Consider the following 22,378-nt stretch of genomic DNA (forward strand, 5'->3'; position numbering starts at 1 on the left):
ATTTTAGCCTTCTTCATGGTTTTAAAGAAGATTTCTCCTAGGTTGAGAATCCAACCTAGATATTCCAGGTAGTTGAATGTGGTGACCATACTTTGGTCTAAGCGGGCTACCGACTGGTCTATCAAGAACAGATCGACTAGGTAAACCATAAACGTTATACCTTGGGCCCTTAATCTGGCTAGAAGAGGGGCCAGAACCTTTGTAAACACTGAAGGTGCAGTAGCAGGACCGGAAAGCAGAGCTACACACTGAAAAATTAAGATTTCCCACCTTGAAAAGTAGATATTACTAGGTAAGCGAGGAAATAGGTATATGGAGGCATGCATCTTTGATGTCGATTGACGCCAGAAGTTCTCCTCCTTGTAAGATGGAGATAACTGATTTGGATTGACTCCATACGAAAAAAAGAGAGGTTATATTCAGACCCGCCGCCGGCGGCATCCGTCTGGCCGGCCCGATTCTCCTTCGGGTCCTGGCAGACTCGCCGTCGGGGACTGAGGGAATTGAATTTCGATTTTTGAGATCCAGAATGTCCATTCAGATTTGGCACAGTGAAAAAAAAAAAAAAGAGGTTTGAATCAAACCCCAACCTCTGTTCTTACACGGGGACCCCCACGATCACTTTTTCTCTCTGGATCATTAGAAACGTTTGATCTGAGAAAACAAGGAGAATGGAACTATTGGAACTCCAGTTTGTACCCTGGAGCTATTGAGGAAGTCCCCCATTCATCTCGACACTCTTCCTGCCAGATCCTTGAGAACTGCAGAAGAATTCCCCCTATTCGATTGAACCTGACGGTGGAAGCCGCCGTGACTGCCTGGAGGCTGATGCCTCTGGCACAGGAGAAGGAGCTTTAAAACGAATATACATTTACTCCTTTTCCTAAATGGCAAAAGGGGTGCTTTCCACTAGAATTTCTTTGGATGTATTATACAAAACATCCCCAAATAGCTGTTTCACCGCAAAAAGGAAGACTAGCCAGGAGCTTCTTACAAGGCGCTAGCGAAGGGCGCAAGGCCTGAAGGATAGAATCTCTCATAGCGATAATTGCTGGTATACCCTACCTAGTGAATTTCCTCCACCATAGGATAAAGTGTGAAAACTTTTTAGAAGGGGAAAAAAAATGCTTATCTGGGTGATCCTCTCAGATACAAAAAAGCTTTTCCAGCAATGAATGAACAGGAAAAGGCATGCACAGCTTGAGGAGGCTTTAGTGAACCCAAACACTCAGTTAAGGGTACAATGTGGAGCGATCATTCAGCAAGAAATTGCACCATCAATCTTAACCACTTCAATACAGGGCACGTCTACACCTTCCTGCCCAGACCAATTTTCAGCTTTCAGCACTGTCGCAGTTTGAATGACAATTGCGCGGGCATCCATCACTGTACCCAAACTAAATTTTTATCATTTTGTTCCCACAAATAGAGCTTTCTTTTGGTGGTATTTGATAACCTCTGCGGTTTTTATTTTTTTTCTAAACAAATAAAAAAAGACCGAAAATTTTGAAAAAAAAAGTTTTGCTTTTGTTTCGGTTATAAAATTTTGTAAATAAGTAAGTTTTCTCTTTCACTGATGGGCACTGATAAGGCGGCACCAATGAGCGGGCACTGGTAGGCGGCACTGATGGGCACTGATAGGTGACACTGATAGGCTGCAAAGATGGGTTCTTATGCGTGGCACTGATAGGCATTGAGTGGGCACTGATTGGCAGCTGCCTGGGCATTGATTGGCAGCTGCCTGGGCACAGATTGGCATTTTCCTGGGGGTCTAGGGTGGCATACCTGGTGGTCTAGTGTGGATGGCCATCCTGGTGGTCCTGGGCGGAATCCGAGGGGGGGCTGTACTGATAAACAATCAGCACAGACCCCCCGTCAGGAGAGTAGCCGATCAGCTCTCCTCTACTCACGTCTGTCAGACGCGAGTGAGGAAAAGCCGATTATCGGCTCTTCCTATTTACATCGTGATCAGCCGTGATTGGACATGGCTGATCACGTGGTAAAGAGTCTCCATCAGAGACTCTTTACCTAGATCGGAGTTGCGGGGTGTCAGACTGACACACCGCAACAACGATCGCTGCGATGCGCACCCTGGGGGCGCGCAGCGGCTTAATATCCTGAGGACGTCATATGACGCCCAGTCAGGTTATTGAAACCACTTTGCCGCTGTCATTCTGCTATATGGCAGGCAGCAAGTGGTTAAGATTGGAACAGCCGACTCTCCCGCATTTGACACCTCCAAAGAGGAGTCATCAGCCTCACCACGATCCCCTGAGGGAATTCGTCTTCTCCTGCCCCTAGTTCCTCAGTTTTAGGGTCCTGGGTAATGGAAAAGAACCTGTTGCATTTTGACCCACACTGGTATGTGATTAAAGTCGATAAACTTTTTTTTTTTTTTTTTAATTATCATAAAATAAATAGGGGCTGCAGTGTTAGAAAAAATGGCAGACATTTCATGGCCCCGATGCTCTCTGACCAGCCACCCCCTCTCAGGGGAGGATGCCATTTGTAGAGATGAGTAGGCTTTCTAGAGTTTGAGGGAGACCCTTTTAGCTTTTTTTTGGGGGTGTTTCAACCCCCCTTCTGACCATAGCCCGATGCCAGAAGAAATTGCATCCACTGCTTGAGCAATAGTCCAGCTACTGCCGCTGCTATTAATGCTCAGCCTGATGCAAATAGTAAATGTGTCCAATAGGAAATGCCTATATCACCAAAACCTCTTTCATGCTCTTCTTTGCTCTTATGTCTCTCCGACAATTTTGCAGCCAGCATAGAGTTTTTCTTTTCTTTGTTTTTTTTTTAAAAAAAACACTCCCGCGTTGGAGGATGAGTCCCTCCCCCAAAAGTACTGGATCCCGGGGGTCCAGCTCTCTAAAAAGAGAAGCGTTACAGGCAAAACCTTGTTTCTTCTGATACGAGGCCCGGGTACCATTCAATTCGGCCTAAAAGACACTTTGAATGGATCCGGCTGCATAGCTAGCCCCAGCAAGGATTGCTCCAGTGGAGCTCAGCACAGCACATCTTCACTCGTGACCAACACCTTAGACACTGGCGAAAAAACAGATACTCCCAGTAGTGGGAGGGGTTATATAGGGAGGCAACTGCCTGTTTAGGGTGTGCCAGTGTCCAGCACCTGAAGGTGGACTATAACCCCCATAGTAATTACCATGGCTCTGTGTCCCATGATGTACGATTAAAGAAATCTTTCTTTTTATTGGATTCTTTATCACAACCATGCTGAGAGCCCTATAATCGAAGGAGAAGGAAGGAGCCACATTCATCCATTTGCCAAAAGGACATGTACTGTACTATGCTCTTTTAAATCATACTGTTGGTGAGTAGGGAAAGAAAGAACCATCAACACTGGTTTGCTTGCACTGATGGACTATTTATTTGATGCATTGGTATATATATATATATATATATATATATATATATATATATATATATATATATATATATATATATATATATATATATATATATATATATATATATACACACACACACACACACACATATATACACACACCTTTCACTATAGCAGCAGCTTCAGTTACATGTATTTATTTCTTTATTACTCTATAAATCACTTATATGATTTACGCACTAACACGTATAGTAAGTGCCCATAATACACAACCATAGCGTGGGTACACTCACTATTTTATGAATAAAAAAAAAAAAAACACTAAATGACTTAATGCATATTTAAATGCAACCAATTAAATGTGCTTGAATGCATCTCATTACACTGGACAACAAATGTTTCCAATAGTTCTGCTTCCTAAAAAAACTTGGCGACTATGACAGACCTTCAGACCCGGTTCACACCTATGCATTTTACAATGTGTTTTCAGTTTTGCAGAAACACGCTACAGTCCATTTTACATGGCTTCTTATGGGTCACGTTAACATCTGTGCATTTTTTTTAGAAAGGATCAGGGACTTTTTCTCCTGGAGCAGGTTGTTTTTTGTTCCATAAACTAATGGAAACACATCAAAGTGGTTGGGTTTTTCATGCGCTTTTGCTGGTTTTTCCCGCAAGACAACAGACACCTCCCAAAAACGTAAACCGCATAAAAAAAAAAATACATTAAAAACGCGTGTGAAAAAAAAAGAAAAAAAACACAAAAAATAGTAATGACAGCCAGTATTGATGGATTCTAGCTGCTCCAATACCATTTTACCATTGTGGCTATGACCTGGTGAAACCTTTCACAATGTCCATTACTGACCGCACCTAGGATTTTCAAGAAAGAAGTCCAAATGTGAATGCAGAAATTAATCTTTAGTGACATGTTGCACTTAATGGTCTTGTGAGCTATAAGAAGTTTGTCAACCAGCTGAATGTAATTTGCTGCTCTGCAGTTGCCAGGAATTCTCATCATCCTTGAATGCTTTCCAGGAGATTTTCTATGGCCCCACTAACAGATCTTTGAACGGCTTTTCATTGATGACTTATCTGATGACTAACAAAAATACCTTCCCCTAATATTGGCATTCCTTAACTTTGACACATCTGTCTCACATAATGACAACCTTCACCTTCCTTGGTTTGCTTTCACAAACTTTTTTTAGCAGTCCGAATTTAAAGTGAAGCGGAGGTAAAAATATTTTTGTTGGGTCAACAAGTGGTTCATGTGCCATGTTTTTCTGTGCTGGAAGCACATTCTTTCATAGTGGCTATTTCTTTTGAGCCCAGGTTCACACTCAGCTGCAGGAATGAAGCCGTGCGAGTTCAGATGAACTTGCGCAATTTCACTCCCGCATGTCAGTACCGATTTCGCCCGTGATTTCAGAGATATCGGTGCAGGTTTCTGCACAGATGTCAATGTAAATCGCAGCCCAAAAATCACAAAAAGTAGTACAGAAACTACTTTTTACAATCGGTGCAGCAACGCAGATGCGACGTTGCACCGATTAGTATGGTGCTGTTAACGGCAATTGCTGCCGATCTAACATGTCAAATCACAAGTCAAAACACTCCAGTGTGAACCAGGGCTTAATGTAATGAGACTCTGTTGCACAGCTGTACCATTTGCATATGTAACAGTACTTGGTGTATCCAAGCTGCGTTCCAAGCAGAAGATCTCCACAGATATTTCAGTTGTACTTGGTGTACTGGGTGTATTTCAACAACAGTTCCATGTTTTCGTATGTTTCTTTCATGTGTGCGGCATAGCCAACAGGTATTACAAATTGCAAAAACGGGAGATTTCTATTAAACGGTATGTGATAAGTTAAATTACAGGTTATGTTTCATGATTAGCAGCCAAAAATCCATAGGATGCACCGAAAAAAGTGGTCAGGAAGCAAAATCCTTGCTGTCCAGAGTTATAAAGTTACTGTAATACCATGTACAGCAAGGGAGGGAGAGTGGATGGAAAGTCAGAACTAGGAGCTAATTAGGCACTTTGTACACTCATGATGAACATGCCGAAACGAGGAGAAAATATACTGGAGCAGAGGACTGACCACATCAATATGGAGTTCGGCTTTAAATTAAAGTAGAAATAGTCTCATTTTGGATAGAGCAAGGGTTATAGCCCCTGTCAGATTTTTTTTTTTTGCCATCTGTGTCCCATTTCGCAGATTTTCCTTCACTTCCTGTCCCATAGCCAAGCAGGAAGTGAGAGGAAATCCCTGCAAATTAAAAAGGAATTCTTTGGGAATCCCAAGGTCACCAGCACTAGTGTCCCCATTGGAAGATTTCTCCTCCATTATTTTTCTGGGGACAACGATTTTCTTTACTTTCAATGATAATGGTAAACAGGAGAAGTAGAGATGGTGGATCTCCTTTATGGGCGCATAGGCAGCAATAAAAACTGACAGGGGTTCTAATCCTTCTCCACTCTATCCAAAACAAAAAATAAATACAAGTTTTGCCTTTAGTTATAATTTAAACCCAATGCTCTCACTAAAAGCACCCGATGTGTTCACACCAATGGCATTCTCAATCCTAATGACACTGCAGGCAACACAGTGTCCAACAGTATGTTACATTTTTTAGGCTTCCTCATCTTCGTGCCACTGGACCCTACAGAAGGAGATCCTGTCCAGCAGGCAATTCACATCCAAAGGAGTTCTGCAGACAGCAGAAGCAGGTCAAGAACCAGGACCAAAAAAAAAGGAGAGATTAGATTACAGCAATTGTCTTCAATTAAACTTTTCTTAGGATAAACAGAAGTTTAAATAAAAAGGGAAGGTATGACAAAGCTAAAACATTCCCAGTGAGGACTGAAGTTCTCACACTGACTGCTTTGATTCCCCCATCGAGTGTGTGGATGGGGGAATCCCTCCTGCTGAGTCTTTTGTATTCTGACAGTGGGGAGATTTTTCCCGCTGTAAGAATACACTGATCAGTACCATCAGTATTATTATTGCTGGCGATGCTGATCAAGACAAAATTTTCCAACGGGCCAATTGTACACAACTCAATCAATTTGTGTACAACCAGCTTGCCCATACATGGGTTGAAATTTGTCCGGTCCCTCCTTAACCAGCTGAATTACAATTCATGTATGGTTGACCTTACCAACATAAAAATAATACTCTGGATTCTGGGTGCACTTAAGAATCCTGAATGAACAGTGGTAGTCTGCCAAGAGTTGAGCCTTCTGTTTATATGGACTGCCAGAAGAGACTGACTTACCAGGTTGTATGCCTCTGTGTGGAGGTGGCTATCTTGGTAGATATGGGCAGGGCTTTACGTCCTCATGTCAGAGCCTCCAACAAGGAGCAGCACAGTACTGGCATCACCAAATCTCACTCCAAATCTAGTAAGAATAGCCGTCAGGCACACGGTTACAGGCTGGGTACACAAAACCAGACAGATTAGCGCACCAACACAAGTGATGGTGATGTAGGGATCTCCCCCACAATATCCCCTCAACACCCCCACAATACACTGATCAGCATTCTCAGCCACTGGCTGTGAGTACTAATCGAATGCTGGTTTCCCAGCATACCAGTTTCGAGAGATAGCTGTGCACATGGCCTGAAATTCGGCCAGTTCCTGTTGAATGGTATGATTTTTTGCCCGTGTGTATTAGGATTCAGATGTCACACTGCAAGATTTACAGCACACGAGCATGTTAACTTACTAAATCTATGGATTTAGAGAAACTACTAAGGCTACTTTCACACTGGGGTGGACGCCGGCGGTAAAGCGCCGCTGTTTTTGGTGTCGTTTTACCGGTGCTATTCGGCCGATAGCGGGTCTTTTTAACCCCTGCTAGCGGACGAAAAAGAGTTAAAACCGCCCGCAAAGCGGCGCTGTGGTTTGGCGGCGCTGCCCCATTGATTTCAATGGGCAGGGGCATTTTGTTACTTGCAGGACTTTTTTTTTTTTTTTTTTAAAACGTCCTGTCAGCCCAGCGCCCCAGTGTGAAAGTACTCGGGCTTTCACACTGAGACTGCAGATGAGGCATTTTTCAGACGCCTCACAGGCCCTATTTTCAGCGTTAAAGTGCCTGAAAAAACGTTTCCAGTGTGAAAGGGGTCAAAAAGAAGTCCTGCAAGCAGCTCCTTTGAGGTGCTTTATAGGAGCGGTGTATACACCGCTCCTAAAGTGCCCCTGCCCATTGAAATCAACGGGCAGCACAGTCGAAGCACCTCGGCAGCGATGCTTTGCGGGCGCTTTTAAACCCTTTATTTGGCCACTAGCGGGGGTTAAAGCGCCCCGCTAGCGCCCAAAAAGCGCCGCAAAGACAACGGTAAAGCGCCGCTAAAACTAGTGGTGCTTTACCGCCGATGCCCCCACGATGGCAGTGTGAAAGGGCTCTAATGGAAAAAGGTTTTCATGAGCTTTTCAGACGCTTGGCACCTGAAAAGCGCCTCAGTGTGAAAGAGGTCTTAAACATGGGTAATGTAAGCCCACGTTTCATTCTTTATCCTAGAAGGTATACAAATGTCATTCTATTTCAATTAGGATTAGTAGAGCATGCCCAGATTGGTTTTCATATACCAGTGTTAAATGAACACAAACTCATACATATTCATTACACTCAAGGGGGGACATTAGCAGTGGGTAGCCTTCGAGGCAAGGCTCTGACATTTTCAATGATAAATGTACAGAACGCTAGAGGAACGTGAAATCTGCATGCAGGTCAGCTGTGTCCACAGTCGCTGTTATACTAGATTTATTTATCGAGTTTAAGCTGGAATATCCTCTTTTGTGACAACAAGTACTTTTGACTGCCAGAGGTGCTCATTATCATCCCTTTGCAGGTCACAAAATCATAAGAAATGCCCAAAACGCAGAGCACTGTTGTAGATATTGAGACATTTAAGCCACTGTAACATCTGCCTTGAAAATGAGAAGTCAAATGTATAAATTCATTCCAGCCAGATAAAGCCCAACTAGCCATAGCACTACCTGCCTGGAGTCTGCATGTTCTCCCTGCCTGGGTTTCCTCCGGATACTCCAAAGACATGCTGGTAGGTTAATTGGTTAGGTCTAAACTGGTCCTAGTATGTGTATGTATGAATGTGAGTTAGATTATAAGCTCCTTGAGAGCAGGGACTTATGTAAATGTACAATATAAATGTAAAGTGCTGCATAAATTGCCAGCGCTATACAAGTACCTGTAATAAACAGAGGCACAGGCAAAAACAATTAGTAAAGTGTACAACATTCTTTGTATGAGTATTAGAGATCAAAAAGTGAGGGAGAAACTCACAGATATATAAAGCGGATACAAAATATAACTACAGTAAATCCTTTGTTTGAGAGTAACTTGGTTTGAGAGCGTTTTGCAAGACAAGCAAAATTTTGTAATAAATTTTGACTTGATAATCAAGCGATGTCTTGATATACAAGTAGCGTCATGTCACAACTGAGTATAAAAGAGAAGAGAGACGCCTCTAAGTGTAGCAATATGGTTACATTTAATGAAGGTACAAAATTTAGAAACTCACATGGTTGATGATTAGAACAGACACATCTAAGTATTCAGGCATCTGGGGTAAAGATGTCCACATAGACCATCCTCCACACCGCCATTGACGTCGTCCCTTCCACGCTGCGCTCCACGAGCACCTCAAGCCTGGCTTTCATTTAGATGTGCCTCTTTTAATCATCAACCATGTGAGTTGCCAAATGTTGTGCCTTCATTAAACATAACCATATTGCTACACTTAGAGGTGCCTCTCTTCTCTTTTAGACCCTGTAGCTTCTGCTGGATTTTGCTTCTAATCCCCTTGTGGAGGCTTCCATTTGTGGATGGACATTTTATGGTTACATAACATTGCTATAATCTTTTTATATGGACTATAAACTGAAGGACTTATGAATAAATGGTTGTGGAATGAATCATATGTGTTTCCATTATTTCTTATGGGTAAATTCGCTTTGATATACAAGTGCTTTGGATTACAAGCATGCTTCCGAAACGAATTATGCTCACAATCCAAGGTTTTACTGTATTCCTCATTGGCCAAAATCTAAAAAAAATAAAATAAAAAAGTGAAGTTGCGTTTTCAAACTGTATACTGTATTGCCAAAAGTCTTTGGCCTTTTGATCACCACACCTATATGAGCTTGTTGGAAATCAATTTCCAAAGCCATGGAAACTAAGTTTTGTTGGACAACAGGACCTGGGCCACAACCAGTATTCCAATACATCCCAAACGTGTTCAATAGGTCAGAGATCCGAGCCAGCCTCAAGTACAACAATGGTAATGTCTTGTTCTATACTGTAGCATTAACAGGACCCTTCACTTGACAAATCTGAACTCAGTTACTTGGAGGGCGGTCAACAAACTTTTATTCAAATATTGTATATGATTGTGATCAATGTTAATAATTATAATAAAAGCTACAGTATCCTAAAGTATATGCAGTGTTAAAGTACACATAAAACCAATCTGTAAAATCTCAGTCTTTAACATGCTACTGTAATTTCAACAGTCATTTTCAGTATTTTTAAATCTGTGGTTTTATTAAAATAATACTTGGTGATTAAGGATGAGCTTGGGTCCAGTCCAAACCAATGTTCAGCCGACCCAAGAAGGAAACCAAGTGCTGGCTCAATCAAGAACTGCGGCATTGCCTGCCCTGCATGTACATGAAGGGTTGGGGATGCTTGTGACATCATTGACCTCATACATTCATTTTTTTTGTGTATTTCAGCTGTTTTTCTGTTTTTTTTTTTCTTCTCCTTGCAGGGTTGGCACTTTTTGTAGATTTTTTTGGACCTTATTGTTTTTGATAAATGATGAGGATTTGATGTTCACATCACATATGTGGACACAAATAAGGTCTGTGAGGACCTGAAGAATTGTGAGTTACCGCAAAACTCATTGAACCTACTACGCCGACCATATTGGCATTCCAACTGGGAGGTTTTAGAGATAGGTTGATGCTGTAATCTTTGACCTTGTGCATTATAAATTAATTGTTTTTATGCATTTGGATGTAACAATCGTGGTCTTAACTTTTGCATTCAATAAGGCACATTTCACATGGGGCGGAGCTGCTGGACGAACTCCGCTAGGTCAGCAGGGGATCGCTCCGTTGATCTCCGCTGAGCAGGCAGATGACAGGTTCTCCTCTGCGGACTGTGCAGGGATGGACCTGTCAGAGCCCTGCTGTGCTCTACAGGGAGATCAGATAAAAAAAAAACCTACAGCCTGTCCATTTTCATCCGATCGACGGATGGCGAACGTATCTCCATCTGTCTGTTTTGAGCGGATCTTGTCGGATCGGATGGCAGGTGGGTGTCAGTGGACACATCTCCACTGACATCCGCCTGCCCATAGAAGTCAATGGGTGGCCCGCTCGAATCCGCTTGAAAAACAGACAGGCAGATCCAAGCGAGCCAATTGTGTGAAAGGGGCCTAAAGATTGATGTTCTATTTTTAATTGAGGTTTATTTACTATTGGAGGCATACAAAGTCCTATTTTTCTGGTTTTTGGTGCTGGCTCATACAGCCAAGTCAAGTCAATGATATTACGAGCACCCATCCCTTTGTGTACAGGTAACTGCAGGGCAGGGAACGCCCTGGGCACTGCCCGCTTATTTCCGGGTTGTAACCATACCCAAGCTCATCCTTGCTGGTGATCAAGCTATGGAGGTCATTGTGCAGACATGTCCTGCTTTAGAATGACAACTCTTTCTTTCCATCTCCCAGTTGCGCTGCTGTCACATGTACCCCTGGAGGTGACTACAAACAGCTGTGCTGACACACTGCATAGGCATGTTTCATTGTTATCAATCACATCTAAAAAAACAATAGTAGTATTTACAATATCGATAAGACAACACACTTTCCTTTACAGTTTTCCACATGGGCTAAATGGGAACTAAGGTGGCCATAGATTGCGTGATTTTTTTTTTTCCTGCAACAACGGACTGCAGGAAAGAATATAGCTAGATTCCCCCATCAACACAGTCAGTGTTGATGGGGGAATACCTCCTGCAGAGCTATTGTGTTCTCCTGATGGGAAAAGGGGGAGGCATGGGGAGCCATCCCAGGTCGTGAGAACACAAAGTGATTATTGCAAATGGCTATAGGCGCTGCAATAATGAAAAATCTGACAGGCTGGATGTACCGAAGTTGATGGCTCGATCACCCTGCCCATACATGGTTCGAATAATCCCTGCTGAGCCGGTGTCTTGTCGATTAGTGCCTCCCGTCGAATAATGCATCCACTACGTCACACCAGCTGATTCCCCTATCAGCTGGCATGACGTAAGACTGCACATGCGCAGTTCGTCGGATGCATTTTCCGACGGGAGTCACAGAAAACAGTGGAGAGGCACAGTGTAGGAGAGGCTAGAGGGGATAATTTGAGCTCCGATTCCTGGGGACCCACTCAGTTAAAACCCACCAAACTTGGCACACTTTTAGGGAACACCCATGGCTGCATGTGGTAGAAATTTTGGGTCTAGGGAACCAAACGGCAGCCGGTACCGACTCCCGAAAGTGAGCCGCTTGGTTCATTTTTCCGCTGGCAGAAAGAGAAAAGTGTAGGAGAGGCTTGGGAGATATTTTGAGCTCCTGTATCCGGGGACCCACTCCATGAAAACCCACCAAACTTGGCACACTTATAGGGAAGAATGGCTGCAGGTGGAAGAAATTTCGGGTCCAGGGAACCAAAGGGCAGCCAGTACCGACTCCCCAAAGTGGGCCACTCGCTTCATTTTTCCACCTGGGGGAAAAAACGGGCGACTTTGAGCTCCGGTTTCTGGGGACCCACTGGGTCAAATCCCACCAAATTTGGCACACTTGTAGGGGAGAGCCATGACTATACGTACAATAAATTTCGGGTCCAGAAAACCGAAGGAAGGCCAGTACCGACTCCCCAAACTAGGCCCCTCACTTAACATGGGAGTCTATGGGGAAACCAGGCAAAATTGTGACGGATTTCACTTATCGCTCAACCATTCGACGACCGAATGGCCTAGCGACACCAAACTTGCACCCCTTTTTCCCAGATATCACAGCTACACCTAATAAAAATGTGGAGGTTCGGGGGACCTTTTACCGGGGATTTACCGGGGCCACAATGTTGACCGTCTTCACGGTACCGGTGCTCCCTGACCATGGTTTACAAAATTACAAAGCTTGGGGGTGATGTAGAGACACTCTATGGGTACCCCCACACCAAACCGGGGTCCGGTACCCCAACCGGAACCCTCCGGTTACCGGGAAATGGCACTTTGAAACGGTGTAGCTCGGACCCGGTTCACCGGGGAAGGCTCCGGTAGGTCTCATTTGAATATTTCAGGCCTTTTCTACAGAATGGCATCCACTTTTCAGGACCAGTGGACCCCTCACAAAACACCGGCAAAGACGTGCGTGGCGCTCTCCGGTTCTATGGGTCTTAAAAATACACAGACACTGGAAGGCTGTGGGGATGCTCTTCAGATACTCACTGGCCAAGTTTGGGGTCCAGGGAACGTTTGGCGGGCCGGTGGCACCCCAAAAGGTCAACCGGTAGAAACCGCATGTTTAACATTATAGTCTATGGGAAACTCAGTCAACTTGGGGGGCTGATATTTCCTCGGCTGTTGGGGTTAGGAACACCAAACTTGGCACACTTGTAGGGGAGACGATGCACTACATGTGGTCCACATTGGGGTTCCTAGACCCTACGGTTGGCCCGTAACCAACTCCCAAAGACGGCACCCCTAGGGCGGTAAAACCAGTTCTGCTACTCAGAAAATTCAGACTTTGGTTCTGGCGTCTACCGGTCGGATGACTTTGAGGGCTCATATCTCCGAAACCCCAAATTTGGTGTGCCAGCTCATGGGATCTAGATCTACAACATATCCAAAAATTGGACTCTTAGCTCAAACGGTTCAGAAGATGACATTCCTGGAGTCCAAAAAATGCTTGAGTTTGAAAGTTAGGTCGACACAAAGCATGCATGGTGGTTTTCAGAAAAGTAATTTCGGGCACCTTTCGTTCCAGAGACCTCAAATTTGGCCTGCAGCTAGGGGGCCTCTATGAACCCCCAACTACCAAGTTTGAAGTTCCTGTGACCTACGGTTCCGGAGATATGGACCGGTAAAGCGAAAAGTTCAGACCGGCCATGGGGCACCAAGGGACCGGTTCCGATCTTGCTGCCCCCTCGGCCTTGGTGGGCACCATGGGTCGGTCCACTTTGGAAGACCATATCTCCCCCATACTTTGAGCTAGAGACCCCAAATTTGGCAGGTCGGTACCGGTGGATTTTAGACACAAGATCCGGGTAGACCGACCCTCCTGCGAGCAACCGTGTGGAAGTTTCTCTCCGATTGAGCCCATCCCAGGAAAGAGGGGACTCGTAGTATGCATTTTGCAACGGGAGGCAATAATCAACACTACACCGGTGTAACGTCGATTATTGCCTCCTGTCAAAAAATGCCTCCTACGTACTGCGCATGCGCAGTATGTCACATCACTCCAGCTGATTTCCCGATCAGCTGGCGTGACGTATCGACTGCAAATGCACAGTTCGTCATATGCATTTTCCGATGGGAGGCAAGCCGCGGGGAGCGTGTGGAGGGAGAGAATCTTAAAGAGGGAGTCCCGCGAAAATTTTTTTTAAAAGTCAGCAGCTACAAATACTGCAGCTGCTGACTTTTAAAATAAGGACACTCACCTGTCCCAGGGTCCAGCGATGTCGGCACCCGAGACTGAATCGTCCCTCGGTCCTCGGGTGCTGCCACCGCCATTCTCTGTAAGGGAATCAGGAAGTGAAGCGTTGCGGCTTCACTTCCTGGTTCCCTACTGCGCATGCGCCAGTCGCGCTGCGCTTCCTTACTGGTCCCCGCTGTCTCTGGGACCTGTGTGTGTCCCAGCAGACAGCACGGGGGGTAGGGACGGGAGGGGGCGTAGACTCCCGTGGAGTCTACGCCGGAAGTAGGTGCAAATACCTGTCTTAGACCGGTATCTGCATCCCCCTCCTCCCTGAATGGTGCCAAATGTGTCACCGGAGGGGTCGGGTTACGAAAAGCGGAGGTTCAATTTTTGTGAACCTCCGCTTTAAATGTAAGATTCTGCCTCGCTCTCTGTGGCGTGACGTATCCACTGGGCATGCGCAGTTCGTCGTATGTATTTTTCGACGAGAGGCAAGCCACGGGAGCGCGCGGAAAGAGAACGCTGACGTATGAGAGAACTCCACAGGGAACACTGACGTAAGGAAGAACTCTGCAAGGAACACTGACGTAAGGAAGAACTCCGCTGGCTTAATAACGTCAGCGGCAACACCGCATCCAGCCCCGCCCCCAACACACCCCTAGGCTGCTCTAGAGAAAGGGGACAAGCGCCATGCATAAGCAGTGTATTTGTCAGGGAAGCTTGGATTGACACAGCGGTGCCAGCGGGAGGGCCAAGGTCTGTGCTTCCAGAGGGGGGCGGGGCCCTGAATAGCTATGTATGTGTAAGTGACCTACACTGCAATTTAAGAAAGCCCATCAGAGATCCCGTTCCCAAGAGCTTGCAATCTATTAAAATGACATACAGTTTATCTCTGTTTACTCTTTGTTCTTTTGACAAGTGTGCTTTAGATAGAGCATGTCAAGCCGTAGCTGTGCTCCCTGGGGATATGCTGATCGCCCATCCATGCTGCTGCTGGAGGGAGCCCAGGTGACCATAAATGAGAGCCCTACAGACTTGGTCATGGTGAGTGACCAAGTCACCAAGTGGTATATCCCCCACACCATCCCATGCCCCACTCCATCTCCCCTGAGGACTTAGGACCCTCTAGGCCACTCACCTGTGGACCCCCCCCTCCCACATCAGAGTTACCGGCATTTCCCTTTACATCAGAGTCTGCAGGATTCCCCCTTGCAGTGCAAAGGAACTCAGATGTAAAGAAAAATGATGCAGAGCATGATCTAAAGAGGAACTCTAATGTAAGGGGTTCCTAACTACATCAGAGTCTGCAGCATTGCCCTTTATATCAGTGTTCCCTTTTACATCAGGGTTCACAAAGTTCCCCCTTGCACTGTAAGATTAAAAGGGATGGAGGCCCAGAGACATGTCCAGGGTACACAGAGGAGGCCTCCGTCCCTTCTAATCTAACTCATGTGTCTTCTGTGTACCCTGGAAATGTCTCTGGTCATCCAACCCTTCTAATCTATCTCATGTATCCTCTGTGTACCCTGGACATGTCTCTGGGCCTCCATCCCTTCTAATCTATCTCATGTATCCTCTGTGTACCCTGGACATGTCTCTGGGCCTTCATCCCTTATATACAGTCGTGTAGTGAGAGCACATCCATGTAGGGGAGCATCAAGTGGGTTAAAGTCCTGATAACAGCTGTCACAGGAGGGCCCTCACACAGGACACATGTCAGGCAGGGCGGTGAGGTTGACACACACAGGGTGATCGGGCAGGGCGGTGAGGTTGACACACACAGGGTGATCGGGCAGGACGGTGAGGTTGGCACACACAGGGTGATCAGGTTCCTGTTCTTGGTGGAGGTGGGTTCCCTGTCCTCAGGGGAGAAGGGGTCCCAGTCCCCATGGGAGAAGGGGGTCCCAGTCCCCATGGGAGAAGGGGGTCCCAGTCCCCATGGGAGAAGGGGGTCCCAGTCCCCATGGGAGAAGGGGGTCCCAGTCCCCATGGGAGAAGGGGGTCCCAGTCCCCATGGGAGAAGGGGGTCTCAGTCCCCAGGGAAAATGGGTGTCCCTGTCCACAGGTGAGTGGCCTAGAGGGTCCCAGTCCCCAGGTGAGTGGCCTAGAGGGTCCTAAGTCCTCAGGGGAGATGGAGTGGGGTATGGGATGGTGTGGGGGATATGCCACTTGGTGACTTGGTCACTCACCATGACCAAGTCTGTAGGGCTCTCATTTATGGTCACCTGGGCTCCCTCCAGCAGCAGCACGGATGGGCGATCAGCATATCCCCAGGGAGCACAGCTACGGCTTGACATGCTCTATCTAAAGCACACTTGTCAAAAGAACAAAGAGTAAACAGAAATAAACTGTATGCCCTCCCGCTGGCACCGCTGTGTCAATCCAAGCTTCCCTGACAAATACACTGCTTATGCATGGCGCTTGCCCCCTTTCTCTAGAGCAGCTTAGGGGTGTGTTGGGGGCGGGGCTGGATACGGTGTTGCCGCTGACGTTATTAAGCCAACGGAGTCAGTGTTCCCTGCGGAGTTCTCCCTTACGTCAGTGTTATCTTTCCGCGTGCTCCCGTGGCTTGCCTTTCGTCGAAAAATGCATACGCAGTCGATGCGTCACGCCACAGAGAGCGAGGCAGAATCTTACATTTAAAGCGGAGGTTCACACAAAAATTGAACCTCCGCTTTTCGGAACCCGACCCCTCCGGTGACATTTGGCACCATTCAGGGGGGAGGGGGGTGCAGATACCTGTCTAAGACAGATATTTGCACCTACTTCCAGCGTAGACTCCCACGGGAGTCTAAGCCCCCTCCCGTCCCCTCCCCCCCGTGCTGTCTGCTGGGGGACACACAGGTCCCAGAGGCAGCGGGGACCAGTAAGGAAGCGCATTCGCAAGTAGGGAACCTGGAAGTGAAGCTGCAACGCTTCACTTCCTGATTCCCTTACAGAGAATGGCGGTGGCAGCACCCGAGGACCGAGGGATGATTCAGTCTCGGGTGCCGACATCGCTGGACCCTGGGACAGGTGAGTGTCCTTATTTTAAAAGTCAGCAGCTGCAGTATTTGTAGCTGCTGACTTTTAAAAAAAATTCGCGGGACTCCCTCTTTAAGATTCTCTCCCTCCACATGCTCCCCGTGGCTTGCCTCCCTTCGGAAAATGCATATGACGAACTGTGCATGTGCAGTCGATACGTCACGCCAGCTGATCGGGAAATCAGAGAGTGACGTCTACCCGGATCTTGTGTCTAAAATCCACCGGTACCGACCTGCCAAATTTGGGGTCTCTAGCTCAAAGTATAGGGGAGATATGGACTTCCAAAGGGGACCGACCCATGGTGCCCACCAAGGCTGAGGGGGCAGCGAGATCGGAACCGGTCCCTTGGTGCCCCATGGCCGGTCTGAACTTTTCGCTTTACCGGCCCATATCTCCGGAACCGTAGGTCACAGGAACTTCAAACTTGGTAGTTGGGGGTTCATAGAGGCCCCCTAGCTGCATACCAAATTTGAGGTCTCTGGAACGAAAGGTGCCCGAAATGACTTTTCTGAAAACAACCATGCATGCTTTGTGTCGACCTAACTTTCAAACTCAAGCATTTTTTGGGCTCCAGGAAAGTCATCTTCCGAACCGTTTGAGCTAGGAGTCCAATTTTTGGATATGTTGTAGATCTAGATCCTATGAGACGGCACACCAAATTTGGGGTTCCGGAGATAGGAGTCCTCAAAGTCATCAGACCGCTAGAGGCTAGAACCTAAGTCCGAATTTTCTGGGTAGCAGAACCGGTTTTACCGCCCTAGGAGTGCAGTATTTGGGAGACGGTTACGGGCCAACCGTAGGGTCTAGGAACCCCAAATGTAAATCACATGTAGTGCATCGTCTCCCCTAGAAGTGTGCCAAGATTGGAGTTCCTAACCCCAACATCCGAGGAAATATCAGCCCCCCAAGTTGACCGAGTTTCCCATAGACTCCAATGTTAAACGTGCGGTTTCTCCCGGTTGACCTTTTGGGGTGCCACCGGCCCGGCAAACGTTCCCTTGACCCCAAACTTGGCCAGTGAGTACCCGAAGAGCAGCCTCCCAGTGTCGGTGTATTTTTAAGACCCATAGAACCAGAGAGCGCCGCGCACGTCTTTGCCGGTGTTGTGTGAGGGGTCCACCGGTCCCCGAAAGTCGAGGAGGGTGCCATTCTGTATAAAAGGCCTGATATATTCAAATATGACCTACCGGAGCCTTCCCCGGTGAACCGGGTCCGAGCTACACCGTTTCAAAGTGCCATTTTCCAGTTACCGGAGGGTTCCGGTTGGGGTACCGGGCCCCGGTTCGGTGTGGGTGTACCCATAGAGTGCTTCTACATCACCCCCATGCTTTGTAATTTTGTGACCCATGGTCAGGGAGCACCAGTACCGTGAAGACGGTCAACATTTTGGCCCCGGTAAAAGGTCCCCGAACCTCCAAATTTTTATGAGGCGTAGCTGGGATATCTGGGAATACAGGGGTGCAAGTTTGGTTTCGCTAGCTCATTCGGTCATCGAATGGTTGAGCGATAAGTGAAATCCGCCACAATTTAGCCTGGTTCCCCTATAGTCTCCCATGTTAGGTGAGGGGCCTACTTTGGGGAGTCGGTACCAGCCTTCCTTCGGTTACCTGGACCCGAAATTTTCCCCTAGGCGGCAAAGTGAAGCGAGGGGTGCTGTCTTTGGGAGATGGTTACGGGCCAAACCGTAGGGTCTCCCCTACAAGTGTGCCAAGTTTGGTGTTCCTAACCCCAATAGCCGAGGAAATATCATCCCCCCAAGTTAACCAAGTTTACCATAGACTCCAATGTTAAACGTGCGGTTTCTACCAGTTGACCTTTTGGGGTGCCACCGGCCCGTCATAGGTTCCCTGAACCCCAAACTTGGCCAATGCGTACCCGAAGAGCATCCCCACAGCCTCCCAGTGTCGGTGTATTTTTAAGACCCATACAGAATGGCACCCCCCTCGACTTTCGGGGACCGGTGGCCCCCTCACACAACACCGGCAAAGACATGCGTGGGACATGCATGGTGCTCTCCGGTTCCATGGGTCTTAAAAATACACTGACATGGGGAGGCTGTGGGGATGCACTTCGGGTTCTCAATGGCCAAGGGCCGGTGGCACCCCAAAAGGTCAACCGGTAGAAACCGCACATTTAACATTGGAGTCTATGGGAAACTCAGTCAAATTGGGGGGCTGATATTTCCTTGGCTGTTAGGGGTTGGCCCGTAACCGTCTCCCAAAGATGGCACCCTTGCTTCACTTTGCCGCCTAGGGGAAAAACTGCCGATATTGGGGCGACTTTGAGCTCCGGTTTCTGGGGACCCACTAAGTCAAATCACACTAAACTTGGCACACTTGTAGGGGGTGGGCCATGGCTACACGTGGAAGAAATTTCGGGTCCAGGGAACCAAAGGAAGGCTGGTACTGACTCCCCAAATTAGGCCCCTCACTTAACATGGCAATCTATGGGAAAATCAGGCCAAATTGTGGTGAATGTCACTTATCGCTCAACCATTCGAGGACCGAATGGGCTATTGACACTAAACTTGCACCCCTTCTTCCCAGATAGCACAGCTGCACCTCATAAAAATTTTGAGGTTTGGGGACCTTTTACCGGGGATTTACCGGGGCCACAATGTTGACCATATTCACGGTACCGGTGCTCCCTGACCATGGGTCACAAAATTACAAAACTTGGGGGTGATGTAGAAGCTTTCTATGGGTACCACCACACCAAACCGGGGCCCGGTACCCCAACCGGAACCTTCCGGTAACTGGAAAATGGTACTTTGAAACTGTTTAGCTCGGATCCGGTTAACCCTAGAAAGCTCAGGGGGGTCTCATTATAATATTTCAAGCCTTTTCCACGGTATGGCACCCCCCTCGACTTTCGGGGACTGGTGGCCCCCTCACACAACACCGGCAAAGACGTGCGCGGCGCTCTCTGGTTCTATGGGTCTTAAAAATACACCGACACTGGGAGGCTGCTCTTCGGGTACTCACTGGCCAAGTTTGGGGTCCAGGGAACGTTTGGCGGGCCGGTGGCACCCCAAAGGGTCAACCGGTAGAAACCGCACGTTTAACATTGGAGTCTATGGGAAACTCAGTCAACTTGGGGGGCTGATATTTCCTTAGATGTTGGGGTTAGGAACACCAATCTTGGCACACTTCTAGGGGAGACGATGCACTACATGTGATCCAAATTTGGGGTTCCTAGACCCTACAGTTGGCCCATAACCGTCTCCCAAAGATGGCACCCCTAGGGCGGTAAAACCGGTTCTGCTACCCAGAAAATTCGGACTTAGGTTCTGGCCTCTAGCGGTCTGATGACTTTGAAGACTCCTATCTCCGGAATCCCAAATTTGGTGTGCCGACTCATGGGATCTAGATCTACAACATATCCAAAAATTGGACTCCTAGCTCAAACGGTTCGGAAGATGACTTTCCTGGAGCCCAAAAAATGCTTGAGTTTGAAAGTTAGGTCGACACAAAGCATGCATGGTCGTTTTCAGAAAAGTCATTTCGGGCACCTTTCGTTCCAGAGACCTCAAATTTGGTATGCAGCTAGGGGGCCTCTATGAACCCCCAACTACCAAGTTTGAAGTTCCTGTGACCTATGGTTCCAGAGATATGGGCCGGTAAAGCGAAAAGTTCAGACCGGCCATGGGGCACCAAGGGACCGGTTCCGATCTCGCTGCCCCCTCAGCCTTGGTGGGCACCATGGGTCGGTCCCCTTTGGAAGTCCATATCTCCCCCATACTTTGAGCTAGAGACCCCAAATTTGGCAGGTCGGTATCGGTGGATTTTAGACACAAGATCCGGGTAGACCGACCCTCATGCGCAGTACGTCACATCACTCCAGCTGATTTCCCGATCAGCTGGCGTGACGTATCGACTGCACATACACAGTTCGTCATATGCATTTTCCGACGGGAGGCAAGCCACGGGGAGCGTGTGGAGGGAGAGAATCTTAAAGAGGGAGTCCCGCGAAAATTTTTAAAAAAGTCAGCAGCTACAAATACTGCAGCTGCTGACTTTTAAAATAAGGACACTCACCTGTCCCAGGGTCCAGCGATGTCGGCACCCGAGACTGAATCATCCCTCGGTCCTCGGGTGCTGCCACCCCAATTCTCTGTAAGGGAATCAGGAAGTGAAGCGTTGCGGCTTAGACTCCCGGGGGAGTCTACGCCGGAAGTAGGTGCAAATACCTGTCTTAGACAGGTATCTGCACCCCCCTCCCCCCTGAATGGTGCCAAATGTGTCACCGGAGGGGTCGGGTTCCGAAAAGCGGAGGTTCAATTTTTGTGTGAACCTCCGCTTTAAATGTAAGATTCTGCCTCGCTCTCTGTGGCGTGACGTATCGACTGGGCATGCGCAGTTCGTCGTATGCATTTTTCGACGAAAGGCAAGCCACGGGAGCGCGCGGAAAGAGAACACTGACGTAAGAGAGAACTCCACAGGGAACACTGACGTAAGGGAGAACTCCGCAGGGAACACTGACGTAAGGAAGAACTCCGTTGGCTTAATAACGTCAGCGGCAACACCGCATCCAGCCCTGCCCCCAACACACCCCTAGGCTGCTCTAGAGAAAGGGGGCAAGCGCCATGCATAAGCAGTGTATTTGTCAGGGAAGCTTGGATTGACACAGCGGTGCCAGCGGGAGGGCATACAGTTTATCTCTGTTTACTCTTTGTTCTTTTGACAAGTGTGCTTTAGATAGAGCATATCAAGCCGTAGCTGTGCTCCCTGGGGATATGCTGATCGCCCATCCGTGCTGCTGCTGGAGGGAGCCCAGGTGACCATAAATGAGAGCCCTACAGACTTGGTCATGGTGAGTGACCAAGTCACCAAGTGGTATATCCCTCACACCATCCCATACCCCGCTCCATCTCCCCTGAGGACTTAGGACCCTCTAGGCCACTCACCTGGGGACTGGGACACCCATTTTCCCTGGGGACTGAGACCCCCTTCTCCCATGGGGACTGGGACACCTTCTCACCCGGGGACTGGGACCCCTTCTTACCCGGGGACTGGGACCCCTTCTTACCCGGGGACTGGGATCCTATCTCACCTGGGGACAGGAACTCCAACTCCCCTGAGGACAGGGAACCCACCTCCACCAAGAACAGGAACCTGATCACCCTGTGTGTGCCAAACTCACCTCCCTGCCCCTGTGTGTGCCAATCTCACCGTCCTGCCCGATCACCCTGTGTGTGTCAACCTCACCGCCCTGCCTGACATGTGTCCTGTGTGAGGGCCCTTCTGTGACAGCTGTTATCAGGACTTTAACCCACTTGATG

The 22,378-nt window shown here is 47.8% G+C and overlaps 1 protein-coding gene across 1 annotated transcript in view; it reads right to left on the reverse strand.

Annotated features, from left to right (window-relative positions):
* Positions 1 to 22,378, reverse strand: part of MOSMO (modulator of smoothened) — a 105,323-nt gene that overhangs the window by 63,326 nt on the left and 19,619 nt on the right. The window lies entirely within an intron of this gene.

This window comes from Aquarana catesbeiana, linkage group LG06, assembly GCF_042186555.1.
Source record: "Aquarana catesbeiana isolate 2022-GZ linkage group LG06, ASM4218655v1, whole genome shotgun sequence".
Classification (NCBI taxonomy): domain Eukaryota; kingdom Metazoa; phylum Chordata; class Amphibia; order Anura; family Ranidae; genus Aquarana; species Aquarana catesbeiana.